The 13,730-nt window shown below is 39.6% G+C and overlaps 1 protein-coding gene across 2 annotated transcripts in view; it reads right to left on the reverse strand.

Annotated features, from left to right (window-relative positions):
• GSL04 (glucan synthase-like 4) overlaps window positions 1–13,730 on the reverse strand; it is a 133,830-nt gene that overhangs the window by 44,883 nt on the left and 75,217 nt on the right. The window lies entirely within an intron of this gene.

Below are 13,730 nucleotides of genomic sequence, written 5' to 3' on the forward strand. Positions count from 1 at the left end.
TGGGTCAACCCATTCGAGACCAACCAAACAATCTTGAAGTTCTCTTGGTTTCTCTCTTGTCTCTCACTTTTCCTAGGTTATCATGGTTATCAGAGCATGCTGTTCTCTGATTTCTTCTCAGTTCATTTGAATCTTCTTTCTTTTCCATGCTCCTCTGTTCTATGCAACCAGCAAGATATTAAATTTCTCTTGGGAGACTTCAGTTCATGGTAAAATTTCATAGGGAGTTTCATCTGATCTACTTCATCATATTCTGAAAGTTTCATCAGTTTTGAACAAGTGCAGAAGGTGTTCTAATCCCTTGGGCCACAGCAGGTTTTCTTTCCTTTTCTGAACTGTGACTTCAGATTTCTGTTTGCTCTGTGGTTTGGACACTTTTCTTGGCTATAAGAGGTTTTCTGGACTGTGACTTCAGACTTCTGACTGTGACTTCAGAAGGTGTTCTAATCTCTTCAAGGCAGTGAATTTGTTCAAGTAATTGAACACAATTTCCAGGGAGTTACTGTTTGTGTGTTATTTGAACTGCCCTCTTGCCCAGATGGGGAACTTTTTCTGCAAAATTCTTTTATTTATAGTTGTAGTTCTAATCAGAAAGATCGGGGATGTAGAAAGACTTTAATTCCTAAAATCAAATTGATCCAGTGGTTCCAGGAAATCAAATTGAACCACACCTCGTTCCAGTTTTATGTATTAATTCTTGGAAACATAGTTCCTTTTATTTTATTTTATTATTTGAAACAATGTTTCCAAGAAAGACTAAGTGAGCTTTTTGTGGCTTATTTTTGTAATTTTTTATATTTTATGGGTTTTCGTATAATTTTGTTGTCTCATTCAATTTTGGATTGGGTTGGACCCCATCCAGTCCATTTGCATTTCAATTGGACCTTATTGGATTTGGTTTGAATGGGTTTGGACCGGATTGGGTCCAGTCCATTTGTAAATGGACCTATGTTGGACTGGAATGGATTGGACCGAATCTGGTTCTGTTGACACTCATAAAAATGCACAAGTTGTATCTTGGATTCTTGGATCTGTTACTGTTGATGCTGCAATTCCAATGAGGGGTCTCAAGACTGCGCATGACATGTTTGAATACCTTGAGAAAGTCTATTAGCAGTCAAATATGTCTAAACAATATCAGATTGAGTTGGAAATATTTTCTTATGCTCAGGGAGAGAAAATAATTCAAGAGTACTATGCTAGTTTCATGAACTTTTGGACTGAAAAATGAGTTGGTTCACTTGGGGGATTTATCTACAAACTGTTGTGTAAAAGCTATGCAGAAACACATTGATAAGAGGAAAGTTATGCACTTTCTAATGCATCTCCAGCCTAATTATGAGACAGTATGATCAAACATTCTCAGCAGGGAGATAGTACCTGATTTGGATATTATTCTTGGTTAAGAGAGGAAACTCAACTTCTTACTCCATCCTCTCTTGATAATACGGAGCATGGCTTGGAAGCAATTTTCTAGCAACCAAATAAGAGGGGAAGAAAGATCGTTCGAAGATTCAGTTCCATGAGTGCAAAGATATTGGGCATGTGGCATCTCATTGCAACAATAAGAACTTTTGCACCTATTGCAAACAACAGGGGCACGTCATTGCTGAATGCCCAACTCAGCCTCCCAAGAAGAGACAACATAAAGCCTTCCAAGTTTCAGTTGAACCATCAGATGCTTCTTCCTCCATTTCAACTCCCAAAGCAGACTCTCAGGATTCTCTCATTGAAGATATTATTTGACAACTGATGTCCATACTATTTCTTCCGCTTTTTTTTTTTTGCTATAGGTCTGGTGGTAAGTGTACCTACTTATGTTCTTCTCCATCTCATATGTGGACAAATGATTCTAGAGTCTTGAACCACATGACTGTGGCTTCCTTTGGTCAGTCTCCTAAACCATGTCCTACTGATAATCGCATTGTTAACTGCAAATGGTGAAACTCTTCCCATCTGTGGTTGTGATAACCTATATCTATCTACTTCCCAATCTAATCCGTTCCATCTTCCCAAAACACTTTTTGTTCCTTAGTTGACTACTAATTTGATTTCTGCTGAGAAAATTGTTGATGATGGTAACAATGTCTTTTCTCTCGTGATGATTGTTTTATACAGGACCAATGTACTAGGGAGATGAAGGGGAAGGGGCGTAAGCTTGGTTGTCCATTTGCTTTGGAATTTCAGAACAAGAGTTCTTCTACGGATTTTTGTTTGCTATTTATTACTTATAGTTCTCCTCTATTTCTTGTCATAATATGTGACATCTATGGCATAGACGTTTGGGTCACACTCATGCTAAAAACTTGGATTATATGTTTACTTTTGGTTATCTATCAGTTATTAACTATTTATTTAAGAATGTTGGTAAATCTTGTTTGACTTGTTGCTATAGTGAAAGTCATGTTTTGCCTTTTACATCTTCTAAACATGCTTTTGTTCCTTTCCATCTTATACACAATGATGTTTAATCATCTCTTGTTATTTCTCGTTTAGGCTACAGATACATTGTGTTATTAAAGATTGCATACGATATACATGGGTTTATTTTCTTCATAAAAAGTCTGAAGTTTTTCCTACATTTAAGAACTTCCATGCCATGGTTATGAATCAGTTTAAAAGTACCACAAGTATCTCGCAGTTGGATTCGGGGGGGGGGGGGGTAGTACTTTGATGGTAAGGATGGTGAGTTCCAACCTATCTTAAAAAAAAAATAGCATTCAGTCTCAAAGGTCTTGTCCTAATCCTCAACAAAATGGGGTAGCTGAGCATAAGAATTACTAAATCGCTAGTATGGTGAGATCCCTTTACAAGATTCACATGTTCCCATCACCTTCTGCATGGAGGTGGTCATCACAGCTATGTATCTTATTAATATCTTGTAACCCAGATAACCAAACCCAAGGGGAGGGGGTGAATTGGGTACTAAAGGATTTTCCCCCAACTAAGGCCTTCTAAAACTTGTGAATGCAGAACTAATAGAATGAAAGGTAGTGTGCTGTGTGTTATGCAAATGTGATGCAAATAACAAAATAAATAAACAAGTAAAATAAACAAATGCAAGAGAGTAAAGCACACAAAGATTTTATAGAGGTTCAACCAAGCCTAGGCCTATGTCCTCTCCTCGGGCAACCTCATGAGAACTTCTACTAAACAACTAGGTTTCTGGGTGCCAGAAAAACCTTACAAATAGTAGGACTTCCAAGTTCCTACCAAACCTTACAACAATTGGGCTTACAAGTGCCAATAAAACCTAAACAGTTGAGCTTTTGAGTGTCAACCAAACCTTAATAGTTGGGTTTGTAGGTGCCAACTAGACTTATAATGGTGTTCACACTTGAAACACACAAATACAACAAGATAATAGCAATGTAAAGCACAAATACAGCAAATGCCTCTTAATAGGATGGCAGAAACAAATACAAGCAAATCTATATCAAATGCAAGAGTATGCACAATGCTATAAGTAGAGATCACTAATTGCAGATTTAGTCGAGTTTCTTGTGAAGGAAAGAGGGGGAAGATGAAGATTTCAGCAGTAGAGAAGAAAGGAGAAGAAGAAGAGAGTAGGAAGTCAACCAGGATTCTGAAATCTACCCTAGCCGCCCCCCTCTCATTATATTTATACTTAACTTAAAAAGATGAGATATTACAAGGATGCCCTTAGTAGGGTGGCTACTAAAAGCTGAACAGTCAAAACTTAAAAAAACATAAACTAATGGGCCTAAAGCCCAACAACTTCCTAACTAAATAAAACAAACCGGACCAACTCAACACTCCCCCTCAAGTTGGGAGTAAATGTCACACATTCCCAACTTACGTAGATCATGCTCCAGCTTGTTCTTTGCAACACCTTTTGTGAGAACATCAGCGAGCTGCAGATCAGAAGCAATGTATGGAAGACAAACTTCTCCAGAAGTTACCCTTTCTCTAGTAAAATGTCTATCCACTTCAATGTGCTTAGTTCGGTCATGCTGGACTGGGTTATGGGCAATGTTAATTGCTGCCTGGTTATCACAGTATAGCATCATAGGTTCTTCTGCCTGTACACCAATCTCTTCTAACAAGGAACGGATCCAAAGAAGTTCTGAAACTCCATGTGCCATGGCCCTGTATTCGGCTTCAGCACTTGATCTTGCCACCACTGTTTGCTTCTTACTCTTCCATGAGACAAGGTTACCCCCAACTAGGGTGCACACTCCTGAAGTTGATCTCCTGTCATCAAGGCATCCTGCCCAATCTGCATCTGTATAAGCCTCTAGTTTCAACTATCCATGATCAGTAAACAATATGCCTCTGCCCGAGTGTCCCTTCAGATAAGCAAGAATCCTGTCAACTGCCTCCCAATGTTGGACTCGTGGAGCATGCATGTATTGACTTACTACACTTACTGCATAAAAGATGTTTGGTCTTGTCATTCACAAGTATAGCAGCCGACCCACAAGTCTCTGATATCTCCCAATGTCCTTTACTAGTTCACCTTCTGATGCATTGATTTTATGGTTCGGATCAATAAGGGTGCTGATTGCCTTTGTTCCAAACTTCCCTGTCTCTTGAAGAAGATCCAAGACATACTTCCTTTGTGAGATAAAAATTCCATGTTTTGATCTTGCAACTTCAATGCCTAAGAAGTATCTCAGTTCTCCAAGATCCTTAATTTCAAATTCTTTATGTAGGGTCCTTTTCAGACCATCAATCTCACTCAGATCATTCCCGGTGACAACAATATCATCCACATAAACAATTAGGACTGACACCAAAGATCCCCTTCGCATCACAAACAAGGTGTGATCGGATTGAGTCTGAGTGTAGCCAAAAGCAATCAAGGCCTATCTGAATCTGTCAAACATGCTCTGGGAGATTGTTTCAAGCCGTAAAGTGACTTCTTAAGCCTGCATAACTTTCCCTTTTCAGTATCATTGTAAAAACCAGCAGGAAGATCCATATACACTTCTTCTTGCAGATCCCCATTTAGGAAAGCATTCTTCACATCAAGTTGAAACAAGGGCCAAGAGTATGAGGCAACAAGAGAAAGAAGTATCCGAGAAAGAAGATCCATATACACTGCCATGTGCGCATTTCCCTTCTTATTTTTCAATCTAGTCGGCACAAGATGTGGGTGAAGCTTCCAACAAGTATCTCTTGTATGTTTAGGCTTCTTACAGTAGTCACAGATCAAATCTCTTTTATCTTCCTTCTTGATTTCACTGCCACTTTGTTTAGGTTTCACAGCACTTACCATGGCAGACTGATCAGAAATAAGGTTTTTCATCATTACATCTCTCCTGCACTCCTCCCCTGACACAAAGGCATATGCTTGGGAGAGAGTGACACTGTCCCTGGAAAGAAGATGTTGTCGTGCAATATCATACTCAGGATTAAGGCCAGTAAGGAATTCAAACACCCTATACTTCTCTAGATGTTTCTGATAGGTTGCTGCATCCTTAGTGGTTTCCCAAGCAAATGTCTCTAAATGGTCAATCTCCTGCCACAAGGTTTTAAGGACTGAAAATTAGGCTGCAACAGATCTATCTCCTTGCCTTGTAGCAATAATTTGATTTCTCAATTGATAAGCCCTAGCAACATTCTCCCTCTGTGAATAGGTTTCTGCAACCCCATCCCATATTTCCTTAGCTGTATTTGCCCATAAAAAAATTTACTTATATGTGGCAACATGGAATTACACAACCAAGTCATCACTATATAATTCTCCTGTACCCACCGGAAGTTGCTAGTTTCGGGTTTCACCTCTTCACCAGTGATATACCCTAATTTCCCATGAGCACCAATGGCCATCTTTGCAGATTGTGACCATTCTAAGTAATTTGCACCATCCAACCTAACTGTAGTAATGGTCCAAGCCCCGAAAGGGTCTCCAGCACCTTCTTCCACTGGTCCCATTTCACTCCTGGGCTTATTTTCAACTCCGTGGGCCCTCCATGCTTCTCAAAAAATGTAAAGAAAATAACTGAAATTTGCAACAAGATCAAACAAAACACCTTTTGGAACCAACAACACCATTCTGGTGTCCTAGACTTTCTTCCCACAAAAGATTCATTTTTTGTGGGACGGGAGAAGAGAGAGAAGAGGCAGCCGCCCTCTCTAGAAGCCTCTAAATCAGGCAGGACTTGAATCACCCCTTACAAAAAACTCCAAGGAACCCTAAAAAATTAGGGCGCCACTTCCTAGGTCAAAATTGAAGAGTCCAACAGAAACAAGACTCGTTCCCTTTCTCCAGTTTTTCCTGATTTTGATGAGAAACCCTAGACCGATTACAGGGTACACAGATCCACCAAAAAAAATCCAAAAACTGGGCTTACCCGAGAGCTTCGATCAGCCTCTTAAATCACCATGCGGTTGGCCGATCTAGGGCTGCATGAAAGAACAACTTCAAGAAACCTTCGGCCTGCTCTGATACCAAGTAGAGATCACTAATTGCAGATTTAGTCGAGTTTCTTGTGAAGGAAAGAGGGGGAAGATGAAGATTTCAGCAGTAGAGAAGAAAGGAGAAGAAAAAGAGAGTAGGAAGTCAACCAGGATTCTGAAATCTACCCTAGCCGCCCCCCTCTCATTATATTTATACATAACTTAAAAAGATGAGATATTACAAGGATGCCCTTAGTAGGGTGGCTACTAAAAGCTGAACAGTCACAACTTAAAAAAACATAAACTAATGAGCCTAAAGCCCAACAACTTCCTAACTAAATAAAACAAACCGAACCAACTCAACACTATAGGCTTAAACACTTGAAGAGATTTGAGAAATCTCAGTGAAAAACAAACAAGCCCAAAGGCTACTTAGTTTTTCTCACTTTATGAACTGATTAAGCTCAAAAATCTCTTCTTCTCTAAAAACTCTTGCCTACATTGCTCTCTTTTCTTAGTAAATATTCAATGATGAAGTTCTTTATGTTTTCAATCCAAAACCATTGATTTATAGTGGTAGAGAGCAAGTGAATGTTAAAGATCCATTGGGAAGGATTAAACCATACTTGGAAATGTTCAAAGCAAGTTCCCAACAAAATTGAAGGCTAACCAAAAGAGAAAATAGTTGTTATGCCTTCAAACGGTCAGATTTTTCACCAAGTAGTCGACTAGCATGAGCCATAGTTGTCAAGGCGACGCCTAGGTGGCAAGGTGCCCTGGCTCGCCTCACCCAATCGCCAAGTAGTTTTGCATAGTATGTAATAAAATACTTTTATATTGCTATTTTTTGAGATTATAATTATAAAATACACATTATTAAAGAAAAATATTCATTTTTTGTGTTTATAAACTAATTTCTTTTTATTATTTTTCTTATTTGTTAGGGTTTAATCAACACAAACATTGCTAACTGCTGTATTGAACCCTCAATGACTTCAACCAATAAGTAAGGGAAGAACTTAAAATTTTGTCTAATCAACACATTTCTTCTTCTTTTCCTATAACAAAAATAGGGGTTCAGCCCCTATATTTTTTTAATTTTCTTTCCTTTCTTCTTTTTCTTCTCATAAATATGTTGATTTTCTAGACTTAAACATGAAGTTTATAATTTTCTTATGAAAATTATGGATAGTAGTTAAAGAAAGTTGGTTATGGAACCTAGGGAACTACTAGGATATGTGATTTTTACTTAAAAAATCCATCGCCTAGGCAACTAGGCAACAAGACGACCCCTGTTGCTTAGCCTCACCTTGGCACCTTGAAAACTATGGCATAAGCTAGTAGTCAACTACTATGTGTTGGGAGGAATCTCTTTTCTCTTGAGTTGACTACTTCCTCCTAATAGTCGACTAATAGCAATTACCTAGTCTTGGCTGGCAGACATAGTCAACTATAGTCAACTACCGATTAGTGTCCAAGTGAAACTACCTTGGCTATCACAAGTAGTCACTAAAGATTCATGGGGAGTTAGCTGCTAAGTGGAATAAGTCTCTATTGTCAAGGTTAGTTGACTAGAGCTTCAAGGGTAGTTGACTAATGACAACTCTTAACCTTAGAAACTTTAAGATTTTTTTATTCCAAAGGTCTATAAAACATTTCCTTAGGCTTCCAAACTTAGAATTCCCACATTTAAGTCAACGAATGAGTTCGGTAAAACCTAATTATTTACATTAAGTCCTAAGATAAGTCACACAGTTCAAAGCACTAGAACTTGATGCTTCTTTCCTTTCAGTTCTTGGTAGCAAACATTTTCTTTGGAGAGTCACTTACTTAATTGACAGCTACCCAATGCATTTCAATTCCAAGCTTGAATCGTCATATTAGTTTGTCAAACATTTTAGCTCAATAAGAGTTACTGGGAATAGTTGTACACTTAAGACCATTCATTAGTACTCTCAATGAGTTTGTTATCATCAAAAACACATGGAGTCAACATATCCTTCCTTCTTTTGTTCTTAAGAATTCATTCCCATTTTCGCCCTTGTTTCATCATCCACCTAATTTTTCTTTACTTCATGTGTTTGGTTGTGTTTTTTGTTCACCTTCCTCTACATGAATGCATAACTAACTCCTCAATTGGCTATGTGTGCATTCAAGGGTTATAATTTGGAACACAAGGGATTTCTATGCTATGATCCCAAGGTTTGCCATCTTCATGTATCCCGTAATGTTATTTTCCTTGATAACATCTCCTTCTTTGAGCATGCTATTGTTTCTTTAATTCATGTATTTGGTTGTGTTTGTTTTGTTCACCTTCCTCTACAATAATGCACGACACTAACTCCTCAATTGGCTATGTGTGCATTCAAGGGTTATAATTTGGAACACAAGGGATTTCTATGCTATGATCCCAAGGTTTGCCATCTTCATGTATCCCGTAATGTTATTTTCCTTGATAACATCTCCTTCTTTGAGCATGCTATTGTTTCTTTAATTCATGTATTTGGTTGTGTTTGTTTTGTTCACCTTCCTCTACAATAATGCACGACACTAACTCCTCAATTGGCTATGTGTGCATTCAAGGGTTATAGTTTGGAACACAAGGGATTTCTTTGCTATGATCCCAAGATTTGTCATCTTCACATATCCTGTAATGTTATTTTCCTTGATAACATCTCCTTTGAGCATGCTATTAAGTTACCGGCACCATCTTTCTTTGTTCTACATCACTTCAGTTCTACAGGTGATCCTCCTCCTCTTAGTCGTCAACAACTACAAGTTTATTATCAAAAACATTCAGTTCATTCAACGCCTATGATTCCTTCAACGTCAAATCCCAATCTTCCCCCTTCATCCACCACCATTGTAAGTTCTTCTCCTCCTGTTACCTTACCTACATTTACCTCCTTACATCGTTCCTCTCAGATTTCTTGCCCTCCTGATTGCCATTGGTTTCTCACCAACCATAGCTCTTTCTATGCTATGTTATCTTCTATAGATATACCCCACTCTTACCACCAGGCTGTAGCAGTTAAGCATTGGAAAGAGGCCATAGACTCAGAAATTCAGGCTCTACTAGAAAATGACACTCGCAACCTTGTCTCACCTCCTCCAAATGCTTCTATCAATAGCATTCATTGTGTGTACTTTGTGAAACTAAAACCAGAGGGTACCCTTGATAGACATAAGGGATTACAAATAGGAGTATGGCATAAACTATGATTAGACATTTACCATTGTTGTCAAGATGACTACTATTCATTTACTTTTGCCCATCACCGCTATAGCATTTTATTAATAAAGAGGGATTACATCAAGATTTAGAAGACAAACTATCCCAATAGGGATGCAAGGTGTGACCCTATTCTACAATGACCCAAATTACAACTACTCAGCCATTCCATTTGCAGACCGTCTTTCCCATTTCACAAGAACTGTCATGTCTCTAACTAGCCATTTTAACTTTTTCATAGATTCGTTGTACTTCCAACTCATTGTTTCTGGTTCCTTCAGCCACCCTATTATCAATTTAGAATCACCTTCAATGAGCAGTCTATCAAAATTTAGCTGTCTCACAATCTGTACTTCTTGCAAGACTGCTTGGAACTCTGCAAAAACTGAGTCCCCTATTCCAACTGGGCCTGAGAATACAGCAACAATGAGTCCTTCATTATTCCTAAAGACCCCTACACCAGCTGGACCTGGGTTCCCTAGGCTGCTGCCATCAAAGTTCAACTTAATAAAGCCTTCATCAGGAGGTTCCCAAGATACCACTAGTCTGTTCCTTGTGGTAGAACTTCTAGCTACAGCTCCCAGTTTCTCCACAAGTCATCAACAGAGAAATCCGAGAACAAGTTTGAGGCTTTAACCCAATGTATATATCTATTAAAATTACACTCCCAAACTGCCTCCATACACCTTTCTCTGTCACTGAAGACTCTACTATTTCTCTCCTCCCACATTGTCCATATCACAGAAGCCCTAAGGCACCTCCACATGACTTTGCCTCTCTTCTTTGGTCAACTGAAAGTCGTGAAGTCAAAGAGATTTCCAATGTGCAGAGGCACAACCCACCTATGACCAAAAAGATCAAAAACCTTTTTCCCAGAGGCCTACAACAAAAGGGCAAGAAATTAGGAGGTGGTAACAGCTTTCACCACAAGCTTTGCAAAAACCTTATCAGGCAATGGATTGTTCATCAGATGGATGTCAAAAATGCCTTCCTCTATAGGAATTTATAGGAAATTGTATACATGAAGCCCCCCTGGGTATTGTGATGATCCCCACTTGGTGTGTAAATTGAAGAAATCCCTTTATGGTCTTAAACGAGCTCCGCGGGCCTGGTTTGAACGTTTCCATATAGTGATTTTGGAAGCTAGTTTTCAGTAGAGTACCTCTGAATCTCTTATTCTTCTTTTTTTACTCTCAAGTGGCCCCAAGGATCGACTCTCCTTTTGGTGTATGTAAATGATATCCTAATTACAAGGGATGATGTTGATGGCATTGCTAATCTAAAACTTTTTCTTAGCAACTCCTTTAAAATTTGGACCAGTCACTTATTTTCTAGGACTTAAAATTAAGTTCTCCACGGGTATTTTGTCAACCAACAAAAGTATACCGCTGATCTAGTAAAAATGGCATCTTACTAATTCAAAGCAGGAAGACACTCCACTGGAACTCAATCTTAAATTAAGCAAGGATGATGGTTATTTGCTTCCAGAGGCTACTCTACATTGACAACTTGTGGGCATCCTAATCTACTTAACTATGACTTGGTTGGATATCTCCTATGTTGTTTAGATTGTTGGTAAGTTCATTTCGGCTCCTTATCAGCCCCACTTCTCTGTTGTTCTTCAAATCATTCATTATGTGAGGTGGACAATCTCTCATGGTCTGTTTTCCTTGGTGACTCCCTCATTTCGTGGTGTTTCTACTGTTGCTACAGTAGTCCGAACCAGTAAGGAGAAGAAGAAAAAGAAGGAGAAGAAGAAGAAGAAGATGAAAGAACTGTCGAACCTGATAGCTAAACCCTATCAGTCGACCTCTTAATAGTGATTAGGCTTCTAATTAAATGTACAAGGACTAAACTGCCCCTACTTAAGTATGGGACAGAGAACCTCTAATAAGACTGCCACATAAGCTCATAACTTAACCAAGGTAAGTTGACTAATCTAGCCTTATTCGGCTAACTCTAACACTCCCCCTCAAGCTGGAGAATATATGTCATATAATCCCAGCTTGTTACATATATAGTTCACTCTCCCTGAGCTTAAGGCTTTTGTAAACAAATCTGCCCACTGATCACCTGAGCTTACATGTTCTGTGCTTATCTCTCCAGTAAGAACCTTCTCCCTCACAAAGTGGCAATCAATCTCTATGTGCTTTGTTCTCTCATGAAAAACAGGGTTGGATGAGATATGGAGCGCAGATTGATTGTCACAGTACAACTTCATAGGTTTATCCATGTGGAACCCGATTTCTTGTAGGAGATTCCTCAACCACACTAATTCACATGTAGTGTGTGCCATGGCTCTGTACTCGGCTTCAGCACTGCTTCTAGCCACAACCGTCTGCTTTTTACTCTTCCACGTCACAAGATTTCCTCCAAGAAATGTGCAGTAACCTGTAGTAGATCTTCTATCAGACACAGAGAGCCCGCCCAATCTGCATCCGTGTACCCAACTACTTCAAGTTTTCCTCCTAGTTTATACAATAGCCCACGGCTCGGAGCTCCCTTCAAATATCTTACAATTCTAAGAACTACATCCCAATGAGATATACGAGGGTTCTGCATAAATTGGCTCACAACACTGATTGCAAAGGAGATGTCTGGTCTCGTGATAGTCAAATAGTTCAGCTTCCCCACTAGTCGTCTATACCTTCCAGGATCATCAAATATTTCCTCTGTATCACTGCTCAACTTAACATTTGGTTCCATAGGAGTCTCAGCCGGTTTTGCACCTAACAGTCCTGTTTCGTCCAATAGATCGAGAACATATTTTCTTTGGCACAGGTTTACACCTTGTCTTGATCTAGCAACTTCTATACCCAAGAAATACTTGAATGTCCCAAGGTCTTTTGTTTGAAAATGATTTTGCAGAAAGACCTTGAGTTTGTCGATCCCCAATTTGTCACTGCCAGTTATGACAATATCATCCACATAGACCACAAATAAAATCTTTCCAGCTTTTGAGTCATAGCTGAACACTGAGTGATCAACCTGGCATTGTTTCATTCCAAAATTCTTCACCACTTCACTAAACTTCCCGAACCAAACACGAGGCAATTGTTTCAACCCATAAATTGCCTTTTTCAGTCTGCACACCTTACCAGCCTCCCCCTGAGCAACAAACCCAGGTGGTTGCTCCATATATACCTCCTCTATAAGGTCACCATGAAGGAAGGCATTTTTTATGTCAAGTTGAAATAAGGGTCAATCATACATAACTGCCAGGGAAATTAACACACGGACAGAGCTAATCTTAGCCACTGGAGAGAAGGTCTCCATATAGTCCATTCCATACAACTGTGAATACCCTTTAGCAACAAGTCTGGCTTTCAGACGCTCCACACTACCATCTGGCAAGTATTTAACAGTATACACCCATTTACAACCCACAACATGCTTACCAGGAGGAAGAGTAGTGAGCTCCCACGTGTGAGTATGCTGAAGAGCAGAGAGTTCCTCCTCCATTGCCTGCCTCCACCCAGGTGAACTAAGAGCCTCTTGGACATTGTTAGGTATGGAAATAGATGACAATAGTGAAACAAACTGGCGATGTGAGGCGGAAAGGCGAGATACTGAAACAAAATTGGAAATGGGATGGAGAGTAGAACTACATTTACCTTTCCGTAAGGCAATGGGTAGGTCAAGTCCTGAGGGTTCAGCAACAGGAGCAACGACAGGATCCGCGGACAAGGTAGAAGCTGGAGGAGGGGCCGGTGTCGTTCGACGTGTATACACTTGCTGAATTGGTGGTCGTTCAGTAGGGATCTGCACTGGATGAGGTGACGAGTCAACTCCAACAGGAACACCCGGAACGGGATCACTGACCGGAAGAGGAAGAGGAAGTAAAGGTGGAGACGAAGATGCTTCAGTTCCTGAGAAGAAGGGAACAGACTCAAAAAAGGTGAAATCAGGACAGACATAGCACTTCCGAGTAATGGGATTGTAACACTTGTACCCTTTTTGAGTCCGAGAGTAGCCAAGAAAGACACTTAATGGAGCGTGCATCCAACTTGTCTATTCCAGGACTCAGATTGTGAACAAAGCACACACAGCCAAAGATACGAGGTGTTAATGGAAAGGGAGACAAGGTGGGGAACAAGATAGAGAAGGGAGACCGACCATGAAGAATAAAGGA

The sequence above is a fragment of the Nelumbo nucifera genome, chromosome 3, assembly GCF_055504915.1.
Source record: "Nelumbo nucifera cultivar China Antique chromosome 3, China Antique-T2T, whole genome shotgun sequence".
Lineage (NCBI taxonomy): Eukaryota > Viridiplantae > Streptophyta > Magnoliopsida > Proteales > Nelumbonaceae > Nelumbo > Nelumbo nucifera.